Raw genomic sequence first — 15,395 nt, forward strand, 5'->3', positions numbered from 1 at the left:
AGGAGTAAGAACCATAATAAGAAGATCCATTAAAAAATTTAGCAAATATAGAATAGTTACCAGCGCATATCTTTGAGAAGAATCTCTTCGATATTATTCTCAAGTTGGTTAAGTAAGAGGGGATGCAAAGGCCTCAAATTCCAATATCAATCTGAGTAAGAAATTAACCAGTAATAGACCCCGTTACTCATGCAGTAATTGTATTCGGTAGGACAATGTCGCACATTTCCGGGGTAAGTTGTTTATAAACAGTTGCTACCGCGTCGTCTGCGGTGCGCGCTGGCTTAACTTGGTGCTTCGCGAAAGGTCAAAGTAAACATTAAACATCTTACATAGCCGTTCCTACCGCGGGGAGCATCAATTCTTGTAAAAAAAGCAGACACCGACTTTCCAAGAGAAAAACTATCTGTCTCGCTGGAGAAAAACTATTGTGTAGAGTTTATGTAACAAATTCATGTATAAAAGGTTTCGAAGAATAAAGAATCGGGGCAGTTGTTCTGATGAGTTATTATTCGAGGTTTGCTAGGTGCGGACGAGCACAGTTCCAACCTCAGGATAAATGATTCATCAAAGAGCTTTTTCCATACAGTAGAAATGGAATTGCACTGTCTTTCATTTAACAAAAAAAGAAAGACCACGCGAGTTGTTGCTTTACGGTCGTGTTTTGGATACAACCTGTTACTTTTTTAAGTTCAGTACTCCTAAAGTGACTCCTAACATTTCTAAAGTTATTCAGTGCTTTCTGAAGTGATTCAAAACTTTTCTGAATCAATTCAGTACGATACGAAGTGATTCTGAATATTTCTAAAGTGATACAATACATTCCGAAGTTATTCAGTACTTTCCGAAGTGATTGATAACATTTCTGAAGTGATGCAGCACTTTCCGAAGTGAGCCTAAACTTTTCTGAAGTGATTTTGAACTTTTCATAAGTTATTCAGTAATTTCTGAAGTGATTCCGAACTTATATTAAGCGGTCCAGTCCTTTTCGAAGTAATTCCGAACATTCTTGAAGTGACTCGGTATTTTCATAAGTAATTCCTAATATTTCGGAAGTTATTAACTACTTTCCGAAGTGATTCAATTTTTGTCTTAAGTGATTCAGTACTTTCCGAAGTGATTTCAAACTGTAAGAAGCGATTCAGTTCTTTCCGAAGTGATTCCGAACTGTTTCCAAATGATTCAGTGAACGAAGTGATTTCGAGCTGTTTTGATATGATTCTAAACTTTTTTTTTATTATGAAATACATTCCGAAGTGTTTAAAAACACTGCTTCAGTGCTTTCTGAAGTAATTCCAAACGCGTAGACACATTTTCTTTGAGTGATCATAAACTTTTCAAGGGATTCAGAGGGATTTTAACTCAATATTCAAATGAGTATTGCAATATTGTTCTATGCGAGTCCATACTTATGACGGGTAGTCTATAAGGGGATTGGAACTATTGATTGAGTTGCAAATCATTCGAATTTACACTGAATTTGGTGTTATTAGTGATGATTTACTTAAGATGACCAAACTGCCCCATGTACACACTTATGGTGGTAAGCTCCAACTGGTATTATCCTCGGCTTAAATACCGATAAAGAATGTCCGGCTGCTCTGATGTCAACATCAGATTTAATCAACACTACTCTAAGCAAACATTTTGCAGATCATCCAAATAGGCAAGGGATTAAATGTTAATCCGAGTTGGGCTTACCACCATTAGAGTCAGTATAACTGAAAAAGTCGGTAAAAATTCAAATGACCGTTATCCGTTAATAAAATAATATATGATTAAATGGGGTTAACAGAACTAAGTCTGTACAAGTTCGAAATAAATTTTAATATTTTTGAATTTTGGCCAGATTTATAAACTTTTACCGAACAGTTCCGCTATTCAAAAACCCAATAAAACCTTACTGACTGGATTAGAGTTTATGCATGTATTTAGTGTTAATCGTTACCTTTGAGCAAGAGCCAGCTTTAACCGTTCGTTTTCATATTTGAGTTGTTGTTCTGCAGAAGAAGGTGTCATGCCATCGCTAGATGATGAGTTTATAGATGTCTGTTTAAGTTCGATACTGAGAGGATTCGTATTGATGAGAGCATCATTGATAGTAGGATGGGAAGGACTCTCAGTGTTGATATTCTGAAATTAAAAATACATTTGACACTTGATTTTAAATCTTATTGAATTGCAGAGCTTCCGTACCGAGGAAACATTACCAGTTGCGGGAATCGGAACATCAACGTTGTTGGGGTCGAAGCTGTCACTGTTTGACATTGAAGAACGTGCTGTAACAGGGGATGCATTTGCGGAAGTAACTGTTGAATTTTCATTAGCAGAAGCCTTGTTAAGTGCATTTTTTGTAGCCTCTTTTACTTCCTGGAATTTCTCTATAAACTGCAAATGTAGAATAGATGATTTTCAATGATAAACAGGTCTATGAAAACAGTAACATTAACTATTTTTTCGGTGACATGCTCCCTGAACCTTGAAAAAGAAGCTCAATTAGTGCGAAGTTACTTTACCGCGTGGGTTTTTTAACTATGGGGTTTTTTTTAAAAGCTTCTTTCAGAATAATATTTTAAGGCTTATTGTAGAAGCTAATTCTAAAATTTTTTCAAAATACATATACACGTACATGCCAATACGGACTTAATAAGCATTTTCCGAACGCTTAGGGACAATGTTGTTGATGCCATTGATTAAATGGCGTTAACGTTAATGTACTGTGGCGCCAGTAGTGTAGTGGTAAGCGTGAATACTTCTCACCCCAGCAGGCCTGGGTTCAATCCCAGTCAGCGCCACCGGGATGTTCTGAGGCTTAACATCACTGATCACGCCTTCTTTCGGAAGGGAAGTAAAGTCGTTGGTCCCCGGTTTATGAGTTGATGGGTAGATAGGTAGGGTCCAGGTGCCTTCCTGGCGTCGCACAGTGGGGCGACTCCATACAAAGTCTGGCCAAGCAAATAATTCTCTAAATTTAAAAAAAAAATCATTTTTCTTGAGTAATTTTATGGTGCTGAATCCATAAATGTAATATGTTTTGAATTATAACTTGTATTTTTTACGCTATAAACGATTTTGTATTTTATTTTTTGTTAAATTTTTTATACGCTGTAACTGTGAATGATGGTCATACAATGAAGATTTTTGTTTTTAAACAATGCTTAGAAAACTTTTTTCATTTGCTTAAAATATAGGGGAAATGGCTCTTACGTTGGCCTATGGATCTAAGATTGGGCCCATCGCTAAAAATCTACTATTTATCAATTTAATCTAGATGAACGCGTGATTGGGACGTTACTAATTTAGTAGATTGTTGAATTTATGTATGGGCCCAAATTAGGGGCATTTAGGCCGACATTACATCCATTTACCCTACCTAATAATAAAGTTTTTATAAATAAACAACACAAATTAAAAATTAAAATTTGAATTTTCCTTCTAGTTAAACTTCTTCCTCATCATCAGCATCATCATATTCTTCTTCTAATTCTGATTTTTCACCATCATCATCATCATCATCATCTTCTGGAACCATATCGCTTGAGTCAGTATATTTGTCTTGATCAGAAATTTAACTTCCTCCGGTAGACTTTTAAAATTATGTTTTCTCTTCTGATAATAAGAGTTAACCATTAGATCGGTGTTGATAAGAAGGCGATTAATAATATCCCAATTTGTGTTTTCATGCTTGTCTTTCCGAGTGGAAATGCTCTTTAGTGTTTTTAATGACGTTGTTACATTTTTCTTGAGCCTCCTCCGTAATTCTTCCAATCGGCAATATCACCACCTGAGCAATGCTATGCCCGTGAATCGAAATTTTGTGCATCGACGATGGCATGTAAAACCAAGCGTACAACTCTACGTAGCGCTTCGCGGTATCAACATAGTAAATTTTGAATTTAGCTGGGTCTATTTGCTGGGAACAAGAAATTGCAATTAGAATGTTCCAAAGTCTTTTAATCAACTCCAAATCTACTCCTGTGATTTTGGAACTGAATTCAGGATTGGCAAAACAAAATTACGAGCTGTTGCTGTTGCCGAATCCTCCTGGCTTCGGTTTTTTGACAATCAGACCCATTTTTCTCTTGAAGCTTGCCTGAATTCTTTTCTTGTTCGCCTCGAACTTCGTTTCAAACCCAGATTTTCTCAAGCATTTGAAGGTCAAGTGATACGCAAAGTAAAATGCTCCTCCTTACCATGTTGCAATCGGGGTTTAATAGTACTTTCTAGAAGCAGCATCAACCTTTAACTGGTTTTATTTAGAATAGCTTGGAGATCAATCTTCACATTGCACTGTGACAAAAAATGCGTTTTGTGGGGGATAACATTCTTTTTTCGCTCTTTTACTTGGTAGTACGGTGGGTACCTGAAATAATAAAACCATTGTATTTTGCATACAAACTCCTTACATTAAACTTAAGACCTGTCTGTTACTGGTTCCCTAATAATGTTGTAATTATATCTCGTCAGTTTAGAAATCTCTACAATCGATAACGCCTTCTCAGGTGTGATTTGAGTGTTTTGGTTGTTGAGATCAATACCCCATTTAATTAAATTTGCTGCTTTGTAATTGTTTTCGGCACGCAAACTCATTTCCGCAGCAAAGCTTAATTGATTTGACGAATATTTTGCTCTAATTTCTTCAGTACGGTGCCGCTTCGATCGATCACTGCATTCTTCAAAAGCTTTGATTTTGCTAGCCGCCAAGGTGCATCAGATGGTGGTATTACATATTCCTCAAATCAATCTAAATGTTCCATCTCAAAGCGGTCACGCTTTCGTTGGGATTGTAGAAATTTTCTGTTACATGCTTTCCAAAAAAATCTCAAACCCTTTATTCGCATGCGAAGGAAAGCATTTTTCCGCGGCTGATTTCACCTTTTCTAGCGATTCTTGATGTTTCATGTTTCGTAAATCTGTTTTCTTTTTAGTCCGTTTCCTTTAGATTAAATGAAAACAAAACGATTTTTATGACGGTATTGAAAAGATACTACGAAATGTTAGATCACTATTTCACGACATAAAACTTAAAGAAATTACCCACACAAAAAAAAAATATTGTTAGTACGGACGATCACTCTCGTATAGACAGTAGTTCATCGCAATTAATGTGTTCTCAAAAAGGCAACTTACTTGAATTTACAGTATCCGTATCCATCGCTGATTTGGATTCCATAATTAATTTCGATGATAACTGATATAACAATAACTTCAAACCGATAAAACGTATTTGTAAAAAAATATGGATAAAGTGATGCTGATATCTTCTTACTGCTGCTGCTACTTTGTTTGGGAGAGAGATGAAGTGGTATGATATGTCGATCACTTTTCCTTATTTATTTTACTAAAGACTCTGCCTTATCTCTGCTTGTTGAAAAACACAAAAAATAATGCAGACTAAAAACGGTCCTTTGCAGATCAGTTTTGGTGTAAATTGAATAATTTTTATTTTTCGATGCTGTTTTCAAGTTCTTAGGAGGAGATAAACTAAGCCTAAGGGGGGTCGTACACTAAATGCGTCATACATTTTTTTTATGATTTTCAACCCCTTCCTTACATTTTTTGTAACAAATCCGAAAAAAATATGGCACGTAAGAAAATCTTAGAACTCTTTGTGCTTCCATAAACTATTACGTGAATACAGTTTATGGTCCCTAATAACAGAATTTTTTTTATGAATGATGTGTAGATAAGGAAAATTAGCTGTTATTATGCACTAAAAATGAGCAATCAACCAATCTCCTGATCGTGATTCAAATTTAAAATTGTAGAATGTCACCTGAGTAAAAATAACTTTTTTTTTCATTTCGCACTATCAGCATCCTGCGCAAGTTTGCTCAAGATCAGGCTATGCTCATTCGAAACTTTGCATTTTTAACTACCTTTTGCAATTGGTGTCAACCATGGCAATCCCTGGCTTCATAAGTTTGAAGCTTAATTTTTATGAAAAAATCACTTTTTTTTTTAATCAAATAAAGATGTACTTATGATGATAATATTCCACAAAATTTAATAAAGCAAATTTGTTCTACATTGTTTTTAAAACAACTTTCTAAGACGTCATTTCAATCCAAGCAACTGTTAAACCACCAGTTGATTGAGTAATAATGCCATTTTTGTCGAAAAATAATAAAGATGATAGAAAAAAAAATAGAATAGAGGAGGAAATGCAAATTTTCCAATTTTATCTAATGGCCAGCGATTCCCCACTGTGCACTTTGCAATGACGATAAAGTCATCTTTTTGATTTACGGTTTAGCGACTTTGCAGTCAATTTAATTGTTTATAGGAAAGTTTGAACATACTGAGAGGTAAGCACATATCATCGGTAAGAGACGTGTGTGTGAGAAAATTTGCGAAAAAAAAAATCTAAGGGCACCGGTGGGATTCGAACCCACAATTCCCATTCAGTACACGGGTGCATTGCCAATTATACAACGGTGGACCTATGGTCTACGGATGTATTTAGCTAATGACATTTGAGTTTCGAATCCGTTCCCCACCCTAGTCTCTTTGCGCAAGCGTTCTCTGATACACAACAATCGTCTATTATCGACGATATGTGCTTGTACCGCAACCACTCAGTATCAGTCGATGTGAACAAACACAGCTCATTTATGTTGTTCATCTTACATGCTGAAATATGTCCAGTACAGTATGACTCTAACATTTTGAGCTGCCGGCCTCACCTCCGACCACCGGGCCGTAGTTGATGAATATCAATTACTTTTACTTTTTGATTTACGGTTTAGCGACTTTGCAGTCAATTTAATTGTTTATAGGAAAGTTTGAACATACTGAGAGGTAAGCACATATCATCGGTAAGAGAAGTGTGTGTGAGAAAATTTGCGAAAAAATCTAAGGGCACCGGTGGGATTCGAACCCACAATTCCCACCGGTGCCCTTAGATTTTTTTTTTCGCAAATTTTCTCACACACACGTCTCTTACCGATGATATGTGCTTACCTCTCAGTATGTTCAAACTTTCCTATAAACAATTAAATTGACTGCAAAGTCGCTAAACCGTAAATCAAAAAGTAAAAGTAATTGATATTCATCAACTACGGCCCGGTGGTCGGAGGTGAGGCCGGCAGCTCAAAATGTTAGAGTCATACTGTACTGGAAATATTTCAGCATGTAAGATGAACAACAAAAATGAGCTGTGTTTGTTCACATCGACTGATACTGAGTGGTTGCGGTACAAACACATATCGTCGATAATAGACGATTGTTGTGTATCAGAGAACGCTTGCGCAAAGAGACTAGGGTGGGGAACGGATTCGAAACTCAAATGTCATTAGCTAAATACATCCGTAGACCATAGGTCCACCGTTGTATAATTGGCAATGCACCCGTGTACTGAATGGGAATTGTGGGTTCGAATCCCACCGGTGCCCTTAGATTTTTTTTTCGCAAATTTTCTCACACACACGTCTCTTACGGATGATATGTGCTTACCTCTCAGTATGTTCAAACTTTCCTATAAACGATAATGTCATCGATGTGTAAAAATTCACAATTCACAGGAAGACCACTCAAAGCTAGATCATCGTACTATGAAACCTATTCGGTGAGATATTTTGGCTAAATGGAAGTTTTTTATATTCATAATGGTCATAATCGGTCACATAAGCAGTAATTGCTTTTAGTTATCATACATTTGAATTTGATGAAATCCAGACATTAGATTTAAGATAAATTAAGGTCATTCATCAGATGCCATCAGATGACCCACCGTGCTGAGTAAATTTGATCAAAGTTGGCCTTGATTTTTCGCTACATCTATATGGAATGAAGTAAAATGAGGATTTTTGATATATTAGCTGGGCATTGGCTCCGAGTGGTCACCAGATAACCCACCGGAAGATCAGGAACATCAGGAACTTTACGGTTAGTTGTTGCGTATATTTGATCAATGCATGGTCTTGATTTTTCTGTGTAGCTATATGGAATATAGTAAAATGGTGATGTTTTTGGTCACCAGATGACCCACCGGAAGATGCCGAACATCCGTAAAATTAATTGCTATGTAAACTTGATCAAAGTAGGCCTTGATTTTTCTCTGCAACTATATGGAATGTAGAACAATTGTAATTTTTGATATATTAGCTAACCGTTCTAACCAGGTTGCCTAAGGATAGAGCACAAAATAGTACGGTAAAGATATTTGAAAATAAAGAAACACAAAATGAAAAAGTACTAGGGGTATATTGGAATACCAGCCTGGATTGCAGAAGCTATCAATTAAATTTTGACCGTTTACCAGTGCAAGTTCAGAAAGAAGAAAGAGCGCCAACGATGAGGGAAGTTTTATCGTTTTGAGCGGGACTTATTTCCAACCTCACAATACATGGAAAAAAATTTAATGCAAAGATTGCATACAGAATTATCTGATTGGGATATCAACAATGGAAGCAATAAATTGCAATAATTAACAAAGTGTCATCAATAAAAATACCGCGTTGGATATTATGTACTCAAGTGCGAGCATTTGAATTACATACATTTTTTGACGCTTCTGAATATGCGATCACCGCAGCCTCGTCTGTAAGAGGGGTAAGAGCTATCGGTCATACTGTCAGCATAAAATTAATTGTCTCCAAAGCCAAAGTCGCTCCCATTCAAAAGCTTTCAATTCTAAGATTGGTGTTGCTACCAGCCGTATTGGGAGCACGCCTAACATAGACAATATCACAGAGCTACGAATTAGCCTATGAGAATAGTATATTGGAAAGATTCTCAAAAAGTACTAGTATGGATTGATTCTGACCATCGAAAGTACAAACAATTCGTAGTACACCGAGTTGAAAAAAATCTCGAAATATCTAAAAATAATCAATATACCTACAGATCTAAACCCGGCAGACAAAACTGTTCAAAGGACGATATGTGCTTGTATCGCAACCACTCAGCATCAGTCGATGTGAACAAACACAGCTCATTTTTGTTGTGCATCCTTACATGCTGAAATATTTCCAGTACGGTATGAAATTCAACAGTTGAGCTGCCGGCCTCATCTCCGACCACCGGGCCGTAGTGATGAGTATCATCAATTACTTTTTGATTTACCTCTCAGTATGTTCAAACTTTCTTACAAACAATTAAATTGACTGCAAGTCGCTAAGCCGTAAATCAAAAAGTAATTGATGATACTCATCACTACGGCCCGGTGGTCGGAAGTGAGGCCGGCAGCTCAACTGTCAGTCAGTCTCCGTCGCTGCCACCATTGTCTTGGCTATTACTAGTGCCAAGCCCTGTCCAGTGACGTCCCCACCGGCCAGCCGCCACAATAGCACGCCGTGGTCGGAGCCACCGCCTTTGTGTGGGTCTCTACCGAGCTACGGACGTGAAATACCACTGGTCACTGCGTCACCGATTGGATTAAAAACATTAACAACAAAATTACTTTTACAATCCGATCAGTTATGAAGATAGAAAAAAATCACTGGGATTTTTTTTTAATCCGGCTAACTTCAAATTCATCCAATCCAATATATAAGTGTAGCTATGTTACTACACACTTAGATTATTTTACCGAAATCTCAACAGCTGAACGTTTGATAAACAGTTCGGTGATTTTTCACAGATTTCCTGTTATTTTTCACAGTTGAAAAATTACAGGAAATCTGTAAAAAATCACCAAACTGTTCACCGAACGTTCAGCTGTTGAGATTTCAGTAAAATTTCACAGATTTCGGTGAAATAATCTTACACACTTAAAAATTTTCGCCGAGATTCCAACAGCCGAGTAATTCTGTAATTTATTTTGCTGAGATTCAGTCAAACAATTGCCGAGACTCAGCTAATATATAATATTTTGCTGAGATATCAGCTAACAAACAGATTGTTTGCAGAGATATCAGCAAAACTAAATGCCGAAGTAATCGGCTGTTGGATATTTTACCGAGCTAGATTAATTGTGTAGTGTGTAGGCTTCGTCAAATCTAATTTTTTGTTAGATCTACCAATTCATTAGTAAATCCTTCAAATTGAGCTTTTCTGATTAATTCCACAGTGGTCGAGTGCAGGGATTTGGACGAGATCACTACAGAAGAGGAGCTGAGAAGTGCGTTGATACGGCTGTCATCAGATGCAGCAAATAAGCTGTTGGAGACGGGTAGCTTGCTCGCTGAAAGCCACTCCTCGGGTTACCAAGCAACTGGAGCGAAGCTTCAAGTGCATGGGTTTCGGTCACCAGGCGAGGAACTGCAATGGCCCTGACAGATCTGATCTGTGCAGGAAATGCGAGGAGAAAGGTCTTATTACAAGAGGCTGCATGAAGAAACCAAGGTGTATGCTGTGCAAAAAAGAGGGCGAAAATGATCATACTACGGGAGGTTTCAAATGCCTAGCATACAAAATTAACGGAATCTTCATATGTAGTTGTTACGGACTCCCCATATGGCCTATGGAGTAGTGCCATGAGATTCTGTATGGGCATACCGAAGAGCTGATTGGACAACGACCGGTAGTCATCGGAGGAGACTTCAATGCTTGGGCAATGGAGTGGGGAAGCAGATGTTCCAATGCAAGAGGGCAAAGTCTGCTGGAAGCTCTGGCAAAACTGGAAGTTATGCTGACGAACGAAGGCACCAGCAGAACTTTTCGCAGAGATGGCTGGGAATCCATTAGCGACGTTACTTTCTGCAGTCCTTCGCTGGTGGCAAACATGGATTGGAGAGTGTGTGAAGGATACACCCATAGCAACCATCAGGCGCTCCTATATAGCGTCGACCAACGGAATACTGTGGCACTACGGAGGACGAGAACTTGTGACCGGAAGTAGAAGACGAATGCTTGCGACAAGGATATTTTCGTTGAGGCACTCCGTGTGGACAGGAGCCCCGTGGTTCTGAACGCGGACGAGCTGACAGAAACGTTAGTGAGAGCATGTGACACGACCAAGCTGAGGAAACTGGAGCCAAATAACAGACGGCATCCAGTTTACTGGTGGAACGAGGCACTTAGAACCCTCCGCGCTAGTTGCCTCAGAGCCAGAAGACGTGTTCAGAGAGCAAGAACAGGAGCAGACAGAGAGGAACGAGGAGAAGTGTTTCGAGCGGCCACGAGATATATAAACGAGATATAAAGCAGAGCCAGTCAAACTGTTTTAAGGAGCTGTGTCGAGACGCTGATGCCAACCCCTGGGGCGACTCATACCGAGTCATGATGGCGAAGATCAGAGGTCCAACGATCCAGGCGTCCCCGGATATGTTCAGGATGGTGCTGCAGAAATGCCTGGACGAGGGTCACTTTCCTGACAGGTAAAATATACAGAAGCTAGTGTTACTGCCGAAACCAGGAAAACCACTGGGGGATCCAGCATCGTTTCGGTCTATATTCCTGCTGGATACACTTGGAAAACTCTTGGAGAGGATCATTCTAAACAGGCTGACGAAATGCGCGGAGAGTGAGCACGGATTGTCGGAGAGGCAGTTCGGATTTCAGAAGGGGATATCGACGGTGGATGCAATTCGGACAGTGGTCGAAAGGGCTGAGAAGGCGTCCAAACAGAAGTGGAGAGAAGATCGATATTGTGCCGTGATAACAATCGACGTAAAGAATGCGTTCAACAGCGCCAGCTGGAAGGCCATCCCCGAAGCACTGCATAGAATGAGAGTCCTTGATTACCTGTGCAGAATCCTGAGCGGGTTCTGGTCTACGAGACAGACATGGGCCGGAAATCGATAAGGATCACAGCGAAAATTCCACAAGACTTCATCCTTGGTCCGACGCTCTGGAACGGGATGTACAAGAGCCTTTTAACGCTGAAGCTGCCCAAAAGAGTTGAGATCGTTGGCTTTGCGGACAACGTCGTCTTGACGGTAACAGGCAAGATGCTGGAAGAACTGGAAGTTTCGTCAACCGAGGCGATAGACATGATTGGTAACTCAATGCAAGGAACGAAGCTGCAGATAGCCAACAGCAAAGCGGAAGCGTTATTCGTCAGTATCTGTAAAGCGGTACAGCGGGCAGAAATCATCGTCGGGAAGCACGCCATAGCCTCAAAGCGTGTGTTAAAAGCGGGGAGTGATGATTGATGACCGACTAAACTTAAACAGCCACGTCGAATATGCCTGTGAGAAGGCTTCGAAGGTCATCAACGTGATAGCTAGAATCATGCCGAACAACGCTGGTCCCAGCAGTAGCAAGAGGCGTCTTCTGGCCAGTGTGTCGTCGTCGATACTGAGGTATGGAGGTCCAGCCTTAGTTCCAGCGCTGGAAACGGAGCAGAACCAAAGGAAACTGAGCAGTACGTTCCGGATCATGGCCATGCAAGTCGTGAGTGCGTACAGAACTATCTCGTTGGAAGCAGTATGCGTTATCGCTGGAATGATCCCTATCGGCATCACCCTGGTGGAGGACAGCGAGTGCTACAAACGGAGAGAAGCTGTAAGAGTACGGAAAGTTGTGAAAGCGGAATCGTTGGCTGAGTGACAACAGGAGTCGAATACAGTGGAGAACAGTAGATGGACACATCGACTAATACCGATTCTTTCGACCTGGGTGAACAAAAAACACGGAGAAGTCAACTTCCACCTAACGCAGTTCCTGTCTGGCCACGACTGCTTCAAGAAATACCTGCCTCGGTTCGGACACGCCAGAGCATGTGGTTCGAGACAGTGCGAAGGGAGATGCCTGTCTTTAACGTGGAGAATGTCGTCGATGAAATGTGTTGAGTACTTGGAATGCCATCAACAGAGCAGTCACGCAGATTATGTCGGAGCTGCAGCGTGAATGGAGAAATGAGCAGCGATCAAGCAACGCCAGCTAGCACTGAGAGTATCAGAAGTGCATGAGCACTTTCACTGCGAGGGTCTTCAACAACTTCTTATTTTAGTATTTTTAATTGAAAGATCATTTAATTTAACGTAACATTTAAAAAAATTAGCAATGTCGACGAAGTAGTTTTGGAGATACAATTTTTTTTAAATTAAAAATCATTGTTCCGCAATATATACACCACACGTGCATGTAAACGATGAAGACGCAAGGTAGTTCACAATGCGTCTCCATCGAGTCACAGCAGCGGTGACTAACGAAATCTATGAGTAACTTACAAGTTGGGTGCAACATTCAGTTCAACCTGCGGGCTGTCCATAAACCACGTAGACCATTGCATTGCAGATCCTACCTTTCCCCATCGTATACTTTACTAAAATTTTAAAATATTTTTCCGAGCGTATACTTTGGCTTGACTCCCCTCCCCCATTGAAGTCTTCGTGGCTTTAAAACAGGCCCCAGTTTGACATTATTAATTTTGGTATCAAAATTCTGGGAGAAGTACTTATATGCTACAAATAATGACGAAGTCGAAGAAAAATAAGTAAATTCCACGGATTTCCCGGAACCGATGCCAATGTGCCCATATGTCATCATATACACTACAACCTGATTCCATTGATCATAGCTTGTCATTTTGGCATAATATGATATCATAACCTCAATTTAATTATATTTCAACAAACTGTTCGCCGGAATTCACAGATCCGCGTTCCGGAACCGATGCCAAACTGGTCAACATCATCTCAAATCATCTTCATTTACTTGATTCTACCTATTAGACATGATTTGATACTTTTACCTGAGATATTACCACAGACAAACAGACATAACACATTGTATATTTCTCACTGTAAAACATCGTCGTTAAAACATTACCGCCATCTGTTGAGTACACTGTGGTGGGTAGTACGCTGAACAGATGGTGGTAGTGTGTAAACGTCAAACTCAAGGGAAATGACTTTGCGCGCCACTTTTAAATTGACCGTTAAATGCTTGTTCGATGAACAACTTGCGAGTGTTATGTCTGTTTGTCTGTGATATTACTATGTCCTACAGAACCAATTTCCGGGACTCCCGCAACCGATAATATCGTAGCCATACGTTATGGAAATATTTAAATTCAGTCTTACTAACCATATGTCATCTATCTGATATCATTTGCTGCACCAGAAAACCGAATCGCGTGAAAATTTAAAACATTTGCTCAAACTGGTTAAAAAAGTACAAAAAAAAAACACAGACATATTTACATCTCACAAGAACGATGAGGGTTCTAAGGGGGTGGTACCTACGACAAAAGTTAGTTCAACTATTCCTCTTGAATAAAAATCCCTGTTTATGAAAATCAGATGAGGCATTGCTGAGGACGAGGTTGTTGAAAAAAATTCGTTCGTCCTGGTACTTTATGGGTTAGATACCGCTAGGAAAGTTGGAGACGGTAAGCAGAGGAATCGATACTTATGTAATTGCGCTCACTGAATTGTGAGTTGATGTTAAGGTAGAACGGTTCATATACATACATGATCGATGACTTGAGTAACTATTTTATTTATTTCAATCTAAATTTCCAATTCGTACGTCAATCCAACGTATCACGATGGCTGTAGAATAAGGGTTCTACTACCACTTTCCTTTCAAAATTTTGTCAACCCAATTCTGAGAAAGTCAGTCAAGCATATTCAGTGAGAATTTTGTAAAATATTGAAGTTTTAAGAGAAGGATTAGTATTCAATAATGATATAATATTCAATTCAATTATTACTTTCAAATAACCTATAAAGATCGAAAGTCGGTCGTAAAATTGCAAAAATATGAGCAAACAAAAATTACATGTTTTTTAAAGGATAACCCCAGACTTATGATCTTGTATTTATTTTTTTATTTATTTACCTTCCCTAGCTCAGCTTCCGACGAAAATCCCAGGCCGTAGACGGTATTCGCTCGTACGTCACTCCATTGACCGAACTTTTGTGATGTCTGGGTAAAAGTCATATTAGGTGTTATTGTTGAGTTGATCACCGCCTGGAATTTATTAATCTAAAATAAGATAACGGTAACAACTGACATGGGTGAAAATTTCATTAGAAATCCTCAAGTGATTGTTTTAATCATGTGGAATATCACTAATTTATAGAACACTGACCTAACTGCGTGCTATACACTCTAGAGTTTGTAAGTCTTATGGGTCCCGTATAGGTTATGTTATACTATATACTATGGTTATTATAGCCAAAAAGGCGAAATAACGGGCAAATTGTTTTTGGGAACGTAAGGCAAAGGTGAAACTGACCGATTGAGTAAATAAAAATAAAAAAATGGTTTTCTCTGAGGCATCACTGAAATTCCTTTTCTTAGTTCACGCAAAATGATGAAATTTTTATTTCCAATCTGAAGTGAATTCTCAGGAAAACCATTTTATAATTTATTTTTACTCACCAAGTTGCTTTCACCTTAACGAATTTTATAACGGCTTTTTATATATTTTTTTTATTTTCTAGAAATATACAAGATTGTATTGGTTTTAACGTTGACCTATGAATATAAGATTGGTCTCATCGATACAAATATACTGCTCTTAACATTTTTTAGTACCGTAAGTCGGGGTGGCATTG

The 15,395-nt window shown here is 38.9% G+C and overlaps 1 long non-coding RNA gene across 1 annotated transcript; it reads right to left on the reverse strand.

Moving 5' to 3' along the window:
• Positions 1–1,769: 1,769 nt before the first annotated feature.
• LOC135716541 (uncharacterized) lies at positions 1,770–14,827 on the reverse strand. The gene is made up of 3 exons (XR_010519841.1): positions 14,674–14,827; positions 2,197–2,388; positions 1,770–2,133 (listed from the first exon to the last, which is right to left on the reverse strand). It is a non-coding gene; the product is annotated as an uncharacterized LOC135716541 (long non-coding RNA).
• Positions 14,828–15,395: the final 568 nt, after the last annotated feature.

The sequence above is a fragment of the Ochlerotatus camptorhynchus genome, unplaced genomic scaffold, assembly GCF_037179485.1.
Source record: "Ochlerotatus camptorhynchus isolate MF236.1 unplaced genomic scaffold, CSIRO-AGI_Acam_v1.1 ptg001268l, whole genome shotgun sequence".
NCBI classification, from domain to species: domain Eukaryota; kingdom Metazoa; phylum Arthropoda; class Insecta; order Diptera; family Culicidae; genus Ochlerotatus; species Ochlerotatus camptorhynchus.